The sequence below is a fragment of the Pristiophorus japonicus genome, chromosome 9, assembly GCF_044704955.1.
Source record: "Pristiophorus japonicus isolate sPriJap1 chromosome 9, sPriJap1.hap1, whole genome shotgun sequence".
In the NCBI taxonomy this organism is placed as follows: domain Eukaryota; kingdom Metazoa; phylum Chordata; class Chondrichthyes; family Pristiophoridae; genus Pristiophorus; species Pristiophorus japonicus.
The window spans coordinates 39,759,424-39,773,189 of record NC_091985.1 but is presented as its reverse complement, the minus strand read 5'-3'; positions in this window follow the sequence as shown (position 1 = coordinate 39,773,189).

The following is a 13,766-nucleotide window of genomic DNA, read 5'->3' as shown; positions in this document are numbered from 1 at the left end:
TTGCAATGAAGATTCCATTTGCCTTCCTAATTACTTGCTGTACCTGCATGCTAACTTTTTGTGTTCATGTACATGGACCCCTAAAACCCTCTGTACTGCAGCATTTTGTAGTCTCTCTCCATTTAAATAATAATTTGATTTTTTATTCTTCCTACCAAAGTGAATAACCTCACATTTTCCCATATTATACACTATCTGCCAAATGTTTGCCCACTCACTTAGCCTATCTATATCCCTTTGCAGATTTTTTGTGTCATCTTCACAACTTGCTTTCCCACCTATCTTTGTATTGTCAACAAATTTGGCTACATTACATTCTGTCCCCTCATCCAAGTCATTAACATCGTTTGTAAATAGTTGAGGCCCCAGCACTGATCCCTGTGGCAAATACTGAGTGCCTTTTTTTTTAAAAAAGGAAATAAATAGTATTTTTTGGTATCCTTCCCCTCTCCCTCTACCAAGTGACCAACCCAGTCAACTGCTAATGTTGCTCTTAAATCCTCCACTAGAAACATAGGAGCATAGGAACAGGAGTCAGTCATTCAGCCCTTCGAGCTTGTTCTGCCATTCAACATGGCTGATCGGTACCTTAACTTAACCTATCCACACCTTGGTTCCGTAACCCTTAATACCATTGCCTAACAAAACTCCATCTATCTCAGCTTTGACATTTTTAATTGACCCCCAGCCTCAACATCATTTTGGGTGAGAGTTCCAGATTTCCACTATCCCTTGTGTGAAGAAGTGCTTCCTGACATCATCCCTGAATGGCCTAGCTCTAACTTCAAGGTTATGCCCCCTTAATCTGGATTCTCCCAGCAATAATACTTGGAAAGAATTTCTCTATCTACCCTATCAACTCCTTTAATCATCTTAAACACTGCAATTAGATCACTTCTTAATCTTCTATACACAAGGGAATACACACCTAGTCTATGCAAACAGTCCTCCCTTTTAGCCCCGATGGTTTTGGATTTTGTTGCCGATGGTACGCAGAAGAAATTTTCCTCTGATGTGAGAGTACTGATAGCAGTAATAGTTGTCTGATACAATTCATCAGCATCACAAATTAATCTGGGACAAGAAAAAATGCATGAGGAGATGTACATAAGTAATCCTGGCTGACTTTCCCTTAGATTTTCCTAGCTTATTTGCACAGTTTGAAATTTCTGCCTGGTGTTCTCTCCATTGAGATTGAGAAACCCACCTTGTGGGAATGGGATTGGAAGAACGTGCAATTCACAGCGAACCACACTGTGGCACCGAATGACCTTCATCCTGAATTGATAATATCATAGCTGTAACCTTTTCCAGATTATAACACTGAACTTTCACTTTAGTCAGAAGACTTGTTGTTGGGTTGTAGCCAGATTTTCCATTATGGAGACAGTTAAATGAGCACAATGTCACTAGAGCAGGTCTAGCATTGCATTCACACTGCTCAGTGGCATGAACTCAAGAGATTAGCAATTACCCCACTTTCAGTATTCTGCTTACTGGAGGTCTTCTGCTATTTAACCATTCTTTGAGATGGCAGATATCACCACGCCAAGCAGAGGTTGACTGACGAAAGCAACTCTTACATTTATTTATAATTAAACAATAAAAAATACAAAATTACTGCAAAAAGTACAATATATGAAAATATGCACAACAACAGTGAGGACGTCTGCAATAGGTTTATTACCCTTCATAACTATGTCATCAGATGAATATAAGAATCTCTCTACCAACAATAAGCAACGTTCTGGTTACCAGCATGGCAAAACCGGTCTGTTATATCTTCTCATTAAACTCTCTGTATCAGATTATTGTAACATACCGTTTGATTGTGGAGTAAGGCTTTCAGCTGAACAAGTGCCAATGATGCCACCACTGCCAGTTCTAACATAACTCAGTATTGGCTGACCTGAAATGTGAGATGACCTTAGGGGTCAAAGGTGCAACCGGTATCAGTGATCTGAATTGTAGTCAGTAAGGAGAAAGAAAGCTTGGATTTATATAGTGCCTTTCATAACCTGTGACATGCTAAAGTGCTTTACAGCCAATGTAAATTTTAAACTGTAGTCACTGTTGCAATGTAGGAAATGCAGCAGGCAATAATTCATGCACAGCAAGATCACAGAAACCGCCGTATAATAATGACCACATAATCTGTGTTAGTGATGTTGGTTGAAGGATAAATGTTGTTCAGAACTCCAGGGAAAGCTCATCTGATCTTCAAAATAGTGCCATGGAATCTTTAATGTCCACCTGAGAGGGCTGACGGAACTCAGTTTAACATCTCATTCGATAGACAACACCTCAGACAATACAGCACTCCCTCAGTACTACAGTCAGCCTGGATTATGTGCTCAAGTCTCTGGAGTGGGGTTTGAACACACAACCTTCGGAGGGTGGTAGATTTCCACCAGGGCATTCATACCAGGAAGATACCTCCTTAGATGTATCAGATCTATTACATTGTAAGAAAAGGAATAACCATCCATGGCTAACTAAGGAAGTAAGGGATGATATCAAATTGAAAACAAGGGCATACAATGTGGCCAAGTCTAGTGGGAGGTCAGTGGATTGGAAAATTTTTAAAAAGCAGCAAAGAACAACTAAAAAATAATAAAGAGAGGGAAGATAGATTATGAAAGTAAACTAGCACGAAATATAAAAACAGATAGCAAGAGTTTCTATAGGTACATAAAAAGGAAAAGAGTGGCTAAAGTAAATGTTGTCCCCTAGGGGATGAGATTGGAGAATTAATAATGGGGAACAGGGAAATGACAGAGACGTTGAACAAATATTTTGTATCGGTCTTCACGGTAGAAGACACTAAAAACATCTCAATGGTGAATAATCAAGGGATTAGATGTAGTACTCTGTAAAATAATGGGACAAAAGGCAGACAAGTCCCCTGGACATGATGGGTTACATTTTAGGGTCTTAAAAGAAGTGGCGGCAGAGATAGTGGATGCATTAGTTGTTATCTACCAAAATTCCCTGGATTCTGGGGAGGTCCCTGCAGATTGGAAAACCGCAAATATAACGCCCCTATTTAAAAAAGGAGGCAAACAGAAAACAGGAAACTATAGACCAGTTAACTTAACATCTGTCATTTAGAAAATGCTGGAATTCATTATTAAGGAATCAGAAGCAGGACATTTGGAAAAGCATAATTCAATCAAGCAGAGTCAACATGGTTTTATGAAAGGAAAATCATGTTTGACAAATTTGCTAGAGTTCTCTGAGGGTGTAACAAGCAGGATGGATAAGGGGTAACCAGTGGATGTGGTGTATTTGGATTTCCAGAAAGCATTCAATAAGGTGCCACATAAAAGGTTACTGCACAAGATAAAAGTTCACGGCGTTGGGGCTAATATCTTAGCATGAATAGAGGATTGGCTAACTAACAGAAAACAGAGAGTTGGGATAAATGGGTCATTTTCCGGTTGGCAAACAGTAACTAGTGGGGTGCCACAGGGATCATACTGGGGCCTCAACTATTTACAATCTATACTAATGACTTGGATGAAGGGGCCGAGTGTAATGTAACAACATTTGCTAATAATAGAAAGATAGGTGCGAAAGCAAGTTGTGAGGAGACACAAAAAAATCTGCAAAGGCATATAGACAGGCTAAGTGAGTGGGCAAAAATTTGGCAGATGGAGTATAATGTGGGAAAATGTAAGGTTATTTACTTTGGCAAAATAAATAGAAAAGCAAATTATAATTTAAATGAAGAAAAATTGCAAAGTGCTGCAGTACAGGGGGACCGGGGGGCCCTTGTACATGAAACACACAAAGTTAGTATGTAGGTACAGCAAATAATTAGGAAGGCAAATGGAATGTTGCCCTTTATGGCAAGGGGGATAGAGTATAAAAGCAGAGAAGTCCTGCTACAACTGTACAGGGTATTGGTGAGGCCACACCTGGAGTACTGCATACAGTTTTGGTCTTTGTATTTAAGGAAGGATATACTTGCAGTGAATGCTGTTCAGTTAAAGTTTACTAGATTGATTCCGGAGATGGGGAGGTTGATTTATGAGGATCGGTTGAGTAGTTTGGGCCTATACTCACTGGGGTTCAGAAGAATGAGAGGTGATCTTATCGAAACATATAAGATAATGAGGGGCCTCGACAAGGTGGATGCAGGGAGGATATTTACACTTATAGGTGAAACTAAAACTAGGGGACTATGGGCTAGATTTTCCACTTTTGTGCTTATCGCCCAAAAATGGGCATTATTTCCGGTGTGGGCGGTAAAAAAGGGTTTTCAGATCGCCGGCTTCTCGCCCATTATCAAAGCACTATGGGCTAGAACTTCTACTTTTGTGCTTATTGCCCAAAAATAGGCGTTATTTCCGGCGTGGGCATTTAAAAAGGGTTTTCAGATCGCCGGCTACTCACCCATTCTCAAAACACCTAGTTTCCATTTTTGAAAATAGGCATTATCACGAGCAGTATCAAATGGGCGGAAGCGTTAAATTTCTTTTGACCTTCTGCCGTAAATTGTCCCCGTCCTTAGCAACGGCACGGCAACGCTTGATTCCTGTGATTCAGGAGGTCAAGGGTCATCATGACATGCGCAGAAGAGGAGACAGAGAGAGAGGGAGCTCAGAGGCACTGAAAGCATGTGTCGCTGTGGTGTGTGCTTGTTTGGCTGTTCTGGAGGCACATGGGAGATTCACCAGCAGCAAAAAATCCTGCTAAGCACCAAGAACATAGTTGCCACCCAGTTTTTGTCCAACAAATAAGATATAACATGGGAGGAATGGTGGAGGCCCTGGAGCTGGTAGCCAGGAACACTGGTGGCAGAGGGCTCCCAGTGGTCCCGGAGCACAGCACTGCACCCCAAGGTGCCGCACCCCCATTGCCAACCACACATGACAGCCAGCAGCAACATTTTGCTTCTGGCTCAGAGCATGTTCCGCACCTCAGGACCATCCTCTCCCATATCCGTCCAAGCAGCGCTTCTGCCATCATCCCCCACCCCCACCCAATGAAGCATCGCCTAAGGAGCTCCTCAGCCAGGCGGCTTGGAGTCAGGAGGGGAAGGGGAAGGGGAAGGGGTAGAGGTAGGGAATAGAAGCGGGGAGGGCCGGGTGGGTGGGGAGGGGGGCTGATGAAGGGTTGGATTTTACAGAAATACTGATGATTTCAGACAAATGTTCAGTTTAAATGTTTTTTATTTAACAAAACCTTGTTGCGCATTGTCTCAATAGCTGTACCGTTGCACGCGAGTGATTCTTAACATCAAAGGATATAATGATTCTTAACTTCAATCAACTTAAACTTTAACTGTCATCAAGGTGATGCCCACCATTGATGTATGACCTGCACACCCAGCAGTGTGTCAGTCTTGTAAATAACACCAACGTTCTTTCAGGCAAAGCGATCGTTGATGAGCTCCTGACATAAGGCTCTTGCAGCTATCATGCCACCACAGGCCCTTTCATGCGGTCTACAGGGGGGCGGGAGCATAGCTTCAGCATCAGCCTGATTGTCTGGACCGATGTCAGCGGCCGCCTCATAAGAACATAAGAACATAAGAAATAGGAACAGGAGTAGGCTATACGGCCCCTCGAGCCTGCTCCTCCATTCAATAAGATCATGGTTGATCTGATCATGGACTCAGCTCCACTTCCTCACCCACACCCATAACTCCCTATCCCCTTATCGTTTAAGAAACTGTCTATTTCTGTTTTAAATTTATTCAATGTCCCAGCTTCCACAGCTCTCTGAGGCAGTGAATTCCACAGATTTACAACCCCCTGAGAGAAGAAATTTCTTCTCATCTCTGTTTTAAATGGGGCGGTCCCTTATTCTAAGATCATGCCATCTAGTTCTAGTCTCCCCCATCAGTGGAAACATTCTCTCTGCATCCACCTTGTCAAGCCCCCTCACAATCTTATACGTTTCAATTAGATCACCTCTCATTCTTCTGAATTTCAATGATTAGAGGCCTAATCTACTCAACCTTTCCTCATGCCCGGAATCAACCTAGTGAACCTTCTCTGAACTGCCTCCAAATCAAGTATATCCTTTCGTAAATATGGGAACCAAAACTGCATGCAGTATTCCAGGTGTGGCCTCACTAATACCTTGCACAGCTGTAGCAAGACTTCCCTGCTTTTATACTCCATTCCCTTTGCAATAAAGGCCGAGATACCATTGGCCATCCTGATCACTTGCTGTACCTGCATACTGTCATGTATCTCACACTACTGTATATAACTGTATCTTACCATGCTATACATGACTGTAACTAGATATGACCTGTAACCACAAGCATACTTTACCACCCGGGGTGCACTTGCAGGAGACACTGCATACCTGTTCCACACAGGTATATAAAGGCAGGTCTCAGGCAAGTGTGGCACTCGAGAGCTGTGAAATAAAGGTGCAGGTCCAGAGTGACCTTGACTTCAGCATGTGCCTCGTGTAAGTCTGTACTGCAGGGTCAGGACTTTTGTGTTTCATGCACAAGTACCCCCAGGTCCCGTTGTACTGTAGCACTTTGCAATCTTTCTCCATTTAAATAATAACTTGCTCTTTGATTTTTTTCTTCTCAAGTTATGACCTCACACTTTCCAACATTATACTCCATCTGCCAAATTTTTGCCCACTCTTTTAGCTTGTCTATGTCCTTTTGCAGATTTTTTGTGTCCTCCTCACACATTGCTTTTCCTCCCATCTTTGTATCATCAGCAAACTTGGCTACGTGACACTCAGTCCCTTCTTCCAAGTCGTTAATATAGATTGTAAATAGTTGGGGTCCCAGCACTGATCTCTGCGGCACGCCACTAGTTACTGGTTGCCAACCAGAGAATGAACCATTTATCCCATCTCTCTGTTCTCTGTTAGTTAGCCAGTCCTCTATCAATGCTAATATATTACCCCGTGAACTTTTATCTTGTGCAGTAACCTTTTATGTGGGACCTTGTCAAATGCCTTCTGGAAATCCAAATACACCATATCCACTGGTTCCCCTTTATCCACCCTGTTCGTTACATCCTCAAAGAACTCCAGCAAATTTGTCAAACATGATTTCCCTTTCATAAATCAATACTGACTCTGCCTGACCGAATTTTGCTTTTCCAAAAGTCCTGCTACTGCTTCTTTAATAATGGGCTCCAACATTTTCCCAACCACAGATGTTAAGCTAACTGATCTATAGTTTCCTGCTTTTTGTCTGCCTGCTTTTTTAAATAGTGCCATTGCATTTTCAGTTTTCCAATCTGCTGGGACCTCCCCAGAATCCAGGGAATTTTGGTAAATTACAACCAATGCATCCACAATCCCTGCCGCAACTTCTCTTAAGACCCTAGGATGCAAGCCATCAGGTCCAGGGGATTTATCTGCCTTTAGTCCCATTATCTTTCTAAGTACCACATCCTTAGTGATTGTGATTGTGTTAAGTTCCTTCCCCCCTGTGGCCCCTTGACTATCCACTGTTGGAATATTGTTAGTGTCCTCTACCGTAAAGACTGATACAAAATATTTTCTCAGAGTTTCTGCCATCTCCATGTTCCCCATTACTAGTTCCCTGGTCTTTCCTCAAAGGGACCAACATTTACTTTAGCCAATCTCTTCCTTTTTATATACCTGTAGAAACTCTTTCTATCTGTTTTTATATTTAGTGCTAGTTTACTTTCATAGTCTATCTTCCCTCTCTTTATTATTTTTTTAGTTGTTCTTTGCTGCCTTTTAAAAGCTTCCCAGCCTTCTGTCCTCCCAATAGTTTTGGCCACTTTGTATGCCCTCGTTTTTAATTGGATACCGTCCTTTATTTCTTTAGTGAGCCATGGATGGCTATCTTTTCTCTTACACCCTTTCCTCCTCGAATATATTTTTCTTGCCTCCTTGTCCTCCCCTTCCTCTCTCTGGTGGGGTGGAATGTCAGACTCATCAGGCAATTCTTGTGCCCTCCTGATAGCCACATTGTGGAGCATGCAGTACACCACCACGATTTGAGCTACCTGCTCAGGATGGTATTGGAGATCACTTCCTGAGTGGTCCAGGCATCTAAAGCGCTGCTTCAGCACTCCAATGGTTTTCTCCACGATATTGCGGATGGCTCTGTGACTCTCATAGTATCGCCTCTAGGTATTGGTGTGGGTATCACGCAGGGGGGGGTCATCAGCCAGGTGGCGAGGCCCTATCCTTTATCACCAAGCATCCAGCCTTGTGGCTAATTGTTAAACAAGTCAGATACAGTGCTCTCACACAGGATGTGAGCATCATGGATGCTGCCCGGAAATTGAACATTCACTGTCAGTATAATTTGCTGGTAGTCGACAACGAGTTGGACATTCAAGGAGTGGAATCCCTCGCGATTCCTGAAAATGTCTGCATCCTGAAAATGTGTCCACATCATGATGTGCGAACAGTCTATTGCTCCCTGCACCTTGGGGAAGTTTGCAATTCTGGAGAATCCTAGAGCCCTCTCATTCTGTGCCTCCCTGGTCATAAGGAAGCTGATCAAGTCCCTCCTGTGTGCATACAAGGCTTCAGTGACCTGTCTAATGCAGCAATGTATGGCATGCTGAGAAAGTCTGCAAGTGTCGCCAGCTGTAGCCTGAAAAGAACCCGAGGAGTAGAAGGACAGTGCCGCGGTGACTTTGACCTCGCCAGACAGTGCAGTACTGATAGTGCTGGCAGGCTGCAGATCTCCCCTTATCAGCTGGCATACCTCAGTGATAACCTCTTTGTGGAAGCTCAGTCTCCAAAGGTGGTGTCAGGCAAGTCGAGGTAAGATTGTTTCTCCCTGTACTTGCGGGGGGTGTAACGTCTGGTCCTCCTCATCAATCTGGCACATCTTACATTGGGCATGTAATGCCGTGGAGCGTACCTTCAGTGATCTTGAGTCTGCTGCATGTAATTGGTCATCAAGAAAGGGTGAGAAAGGACAGGCTCCATTGCAGTAGCTCTCTGTTTTCCACCGATTGGTCACAAACAATGAATTTCCCGATGAAGATACCTATTCAATTCCAATCGGTCACAAGATGTTTGTAGAGATGTTCATATCAACTCCAACGACCTGCAGAGTACATCTGAACTCCCCCAAGGTTGAAGCACAGCAGCCTTTTAAAGGATGCAACATGGCTGTGATCAGTTCCAGTTAGTTCCACTTTTTCTGGGCGTTTTTTTGGGTGAGCAATATTGTGGGCGATATGTGTGCGAGGTGGTGAAAGTGATGCTGGGCGATCTCATGTTCACTAGTTTTAGACAAGGGGATTAAATGTAGTATCTCCAATTTTGCGGATGACACTAAGTTGGGTGGCAGTGTGAGCTGTGAGGAGGATGCTATGAGGCTGCAGAGTGACTTGGATAGGTTAGGTGAGTGGGCAAATGCATGGCAGATGAAGTATAATGTGGATAAATGTGAGGCTATCCGCTTTGGTGGTAAAAACAGAGAGACAGACTATTATCTGAATGGTGACAGATTAGGAAAAGGGGAGGTGCAACGAGACCTGGGTGTCATGGTACTTCAGTCATTGAAGGTTGGCATGCAGGTACAGCAGGCGGTTAAGAAAGCAAATGGCATGTTGGCCTTCATAGCGAGGGGATTTGAGTACAGGGGCAGGGAGGTGTAACTACAGTTGTACAGGGCCTTGGTGAGGCCACACCTGGAGTATTGTGTACAGTTTTGGTCTCCTAACTTGAGGAAGGACAATCTTGCTATTGAGGGAGTGCAGCGAAGGTTCACGAGACTGATTCCCGGGATGGCGGGACTGACATATCAAGAAAGATTGGACCAACTGGGCTTGTATTCACTGGAGTTCAGAAGAATGAGAGGGGATTTCACAGGAATGTTTAAAATTCTGACGGGTTTAGACAGGTTAGATGCAGGAAGAATGTTCCCAATGTTGGGGAAGTCCAGAACCAGGAATCACAGTCTAAGGATAAGGGATAAGCCATTTAGGACCGAGATGAGGAGAAACTTCTTCACCCAGAGAGTGGTGAACCTGTGGAATTCTCTACCACAGAATGTTGTTGAGGCCAATTCACTAAATATATTCAAAAAGGAGTTAGATGTAGTCCTTACTACTAGGGGGATCAAGGGGTATGGCGAGAAAGCAGGAAAGGGGTACTGAAGTTTCATGTTCAGCCATGAACTCATTGAATGGCGGTGCAGGCTTAAAGGGCCGAATGGCCACTCCTGCACCTATTTTCTATGTTTCTATGGTAAATATGCTCTTTCCGACAAAAAAAAGTGGGCTGGCGGTATTATTGAATCTCGGTGTTAAATTAGTGCGGAAATTAACGCTGGGCGATATTATGGGCATTGATTTCGCCCATTCTGATGATTCTGCCCCTAAAAAGTGGGCGAATGGTATTATTTTTTCCCGGTGTTAAGCACATGGGAAAAGTAACGCTCGCCGATAAGTTTCTGACAAATGAGCGTCAGTTTATATTTTGTGGCTAAATGGGCGATATATGGCCGTTATACGTCATTTCAGCGGTAAAGTGGGTGTTAAGCATGCAAAAAAAGTGGAGGTTCTAGCCCTATGTCTCAGAATAAGGAGCCGCCTATTTAAAACTGAGATAAGGAGGAATTTCTTCTCTCTGAGGGTTGTAAATCTGTGGAATTCTCTGCCCCAGAGAGCTGTGGAGGCTGAGTCATTGAATATATTTAAGATGGAGATCGACAGATGTTTGAGTGATAAGGGAATAAAGGGTTATGGGGAGCGGGCAGGGAAGTGGAGCTGAGTCCATGATCAGAACAGTCATGATCTTATTAAATGGCGGAGCAGACTTGAAGGGCCAAATGGCTTACTCCTGCTCCTATTTCTTATGTTCTTATATTCTTATGTGTCTTTATATTATATCTCTTTATCTTATTTCTCTTCCTTACCACAAAGATTTGTGATAAATATATGGTTAACATAACAGAGCAATACAGATTGCACTGAAAAAGCTTCCTATAAAATATCCTATCCCTTCAACTTTAATTTAAAAATTTATAAAGAATGAGTAGTGCAATGAGTTACATTGCACGCGCCTCTCTCCCTCAATTTCCTCCTTTAAGTTGCTCCTAAAACCAAGCTTTTGGTCACTTGTCCTAATATCGCTCTATGTGGCTCGGTGTCAAATTTTGTCTGAAAACGCTCCGGTGAAGCACCATTGAATGTTTTACTGCATCAATGTCAATAAAGGCAAATTGTTATTGTTGTTGAATTCGGAACTTCATTCGGTGAGGCTAAAAATGCAGCTGCCAGATGTAGGACATTTTAAAAAAGAAACACACACTCACTCACTCACATGTGACCTCTGAGGTGGGGTTAAGGTTTGCTGCTGTGGCACATTCAGGGGAGATTTTCTCTCTCTGGCCCAGAAACATTCTTCACTTATGTTTGGTGGTCAGGGTGGAAACATCTTTTGCCTGCTGTGTCACACTGTCTAAAGTGTGACCGGACTGGACTACAACCAACCCTTTTGGCTTCTCAGAAACCCCAAGCACAATGTCACATAAATATTAAGGGCTGGAATTCACTGAGTATTCACCAATTTCTGGAATGAAAGAGTTGTCTCGCAAGGAGAGATTGAGAAGAATAGGCCTTTATTCTCTGGAGTTTAGAAGAATGAGAGGTGATCCCATTGAAGCATATAGAATTCTGAGAGGACTTGACAGGGTAGATGTTGAGAAGCTGTTTCCCCTGACTGGAGAGTCTAGATCTAGGGGGCATAGTCTCAGGATACTGAGTTGGCTATTTGGTGCTGAGTTAATGAGAATTTCTTTCACAGAGAGGATTGTGAATCTTTGTAATTCTCTATCCCAGAGGGCTGTGGATACTCAGGCGTTGAGTATATTCAAGAAGGATAGATTTTTGGACACTAAGGGATATAAAGAAAGAAAGACTTGCATTTATACAGCACCTTTCACGACCACCAGACATCTCAAAGCTCTTTACAGCCAATGAAGTACTTTTGAAGTGTAGTCACTGTTGCCGGGCGATGGTCCCACGCTGCTCGGCAGGAGCTGCTGGGAAAGATACGCTGGAATTGGGACGACATCCGAGCACTATTGTCCGCTGACGACACTTCGTGTGCCCAGGTCTTAAACAAATTTCCTTCGCTGTTCGAACCAGGCTTCGGGAAATTCCAAGGAGCAAAAGTGCAGATCTACCTAATTCCGGAGGCGCGACCCATCCATCACAAGGCGAGAGCAGTACCGTACATGATGAGAGAAAGGGTAGAGATCGAGCTAGACCGGCTGCAAGACAAGGGCATCATTTCCCCGATTGAGTTCAACGAGTCCTATCGTCCCAGTCCTCAAGGGAGACAGCACCATCAGAATCTGTGGCGATTACAAAGTAACTATTAATCATTTCTCCCTGCAGGACCAATACCCACTACCAAAGGCCGACAACATCTTTGCAACGCTGGCGGGAAGCTGAATCTGACTTCAGCCTACATAATGCAGGAACTGGAGGAATCATCGAAGGCCCTCACCTGCATCAACATGCACAAAGGTCTTTTTGTTTATAACAGATGCCCGTTTGGAATCCGATTGGTGAGGTGATATTCCAGAAAAACATGGAAAGCTTACTGAAGTCGGTCCCGCACACTGGGGACTTCCAGGACGACATCTTGGTCACAGGTCGGAACACAGTCGAGCATCTGCAGAACGTGGAGAAGGCTCTTAGTCGACTCAACCGCATGGGGCTCAGATTAAAACGCTCGAGGTGCATTTTCCTGGCGCCTGAAGTGGAGTTCCTGGGAAGGAGGATTGTGGCGGATGGCATCAGGCCCACCAACGCGAAGACGGAGGCAATCGAGAATGCACCGAGGCCACAGAACGTGACGGAGCTGTGGTCGTTTCTGGGGACTCCTGAACTACTTTGGTAATGTCTTACCGGGTCTCAGCACACTGCTAGAACCACTACATGTCTTACTACGAAAAGGGGATGAATGGGTTTGGGGCAAAAGCCAAGAAAATGCCTTTCTAAGAGCGAGAAAATTGTTATGCTTAAACAGATTGCTTGTGTTGTATGATCCATGTAAGCGTTTGGTACCAGCATGTGATGCATCGTCATATGACGTTGGGTGTGTATTGCAACAAGCTAATGATTTTGGGAAACTGTAACCGGTTGCTTATACATCCAGGAGTCTGTCGAAGGCTGAGAGAGCCTGCAGCATGATTGAGAAAGAAGCGTTAGCGTGTGTCTATGGGTTAAATAAAATACATCAATATCTGTTTGGGCTAAAATTCGAATTGGAAACTGACCATAAGCCACTTATATCCCTGTTCTCCAAGAGTAAAGGAATAAATACCAATGCATCGGCCTGCATTCAGAGATGGGCGCTCACGTTGTCTGCATAAAACTACACCATCCGCCACAGGCCAGGCACAGAAAACCGTGCTGATGCTCTCAGCAGGCTGCCATTGCCCACCACGTGGGTGGAAATGGTGCAGCCCGCTGATCTAGCCATGATTATGGAAGCATTTGAGAGTGAGAAATCACCTGTCACTGCCCCGCAGATCAAAACCTGGACAAGCCAGGACCCCTTGTTACCTCTAGTCAAAAGCTGTGTGCTACACAAGAGCTGGTCCAGTCTCCCAGTGAAAATGCAGGAAGAGATAAAGCCGAACCAGCGGCGCAAAGATGAAATGTCTATACAGGCAGACTGCCTTCTGTGGGGCAATCGAGTAGTAGTCCCCAAGAAGGGCAGAGACACCTTCATCAATGACCTCCATAGAACCCACCCAGGCATCGTAATGATGAAAGCCATAGCCAGATCCCACATGTGGTGGCCCGGTATCGATGCGG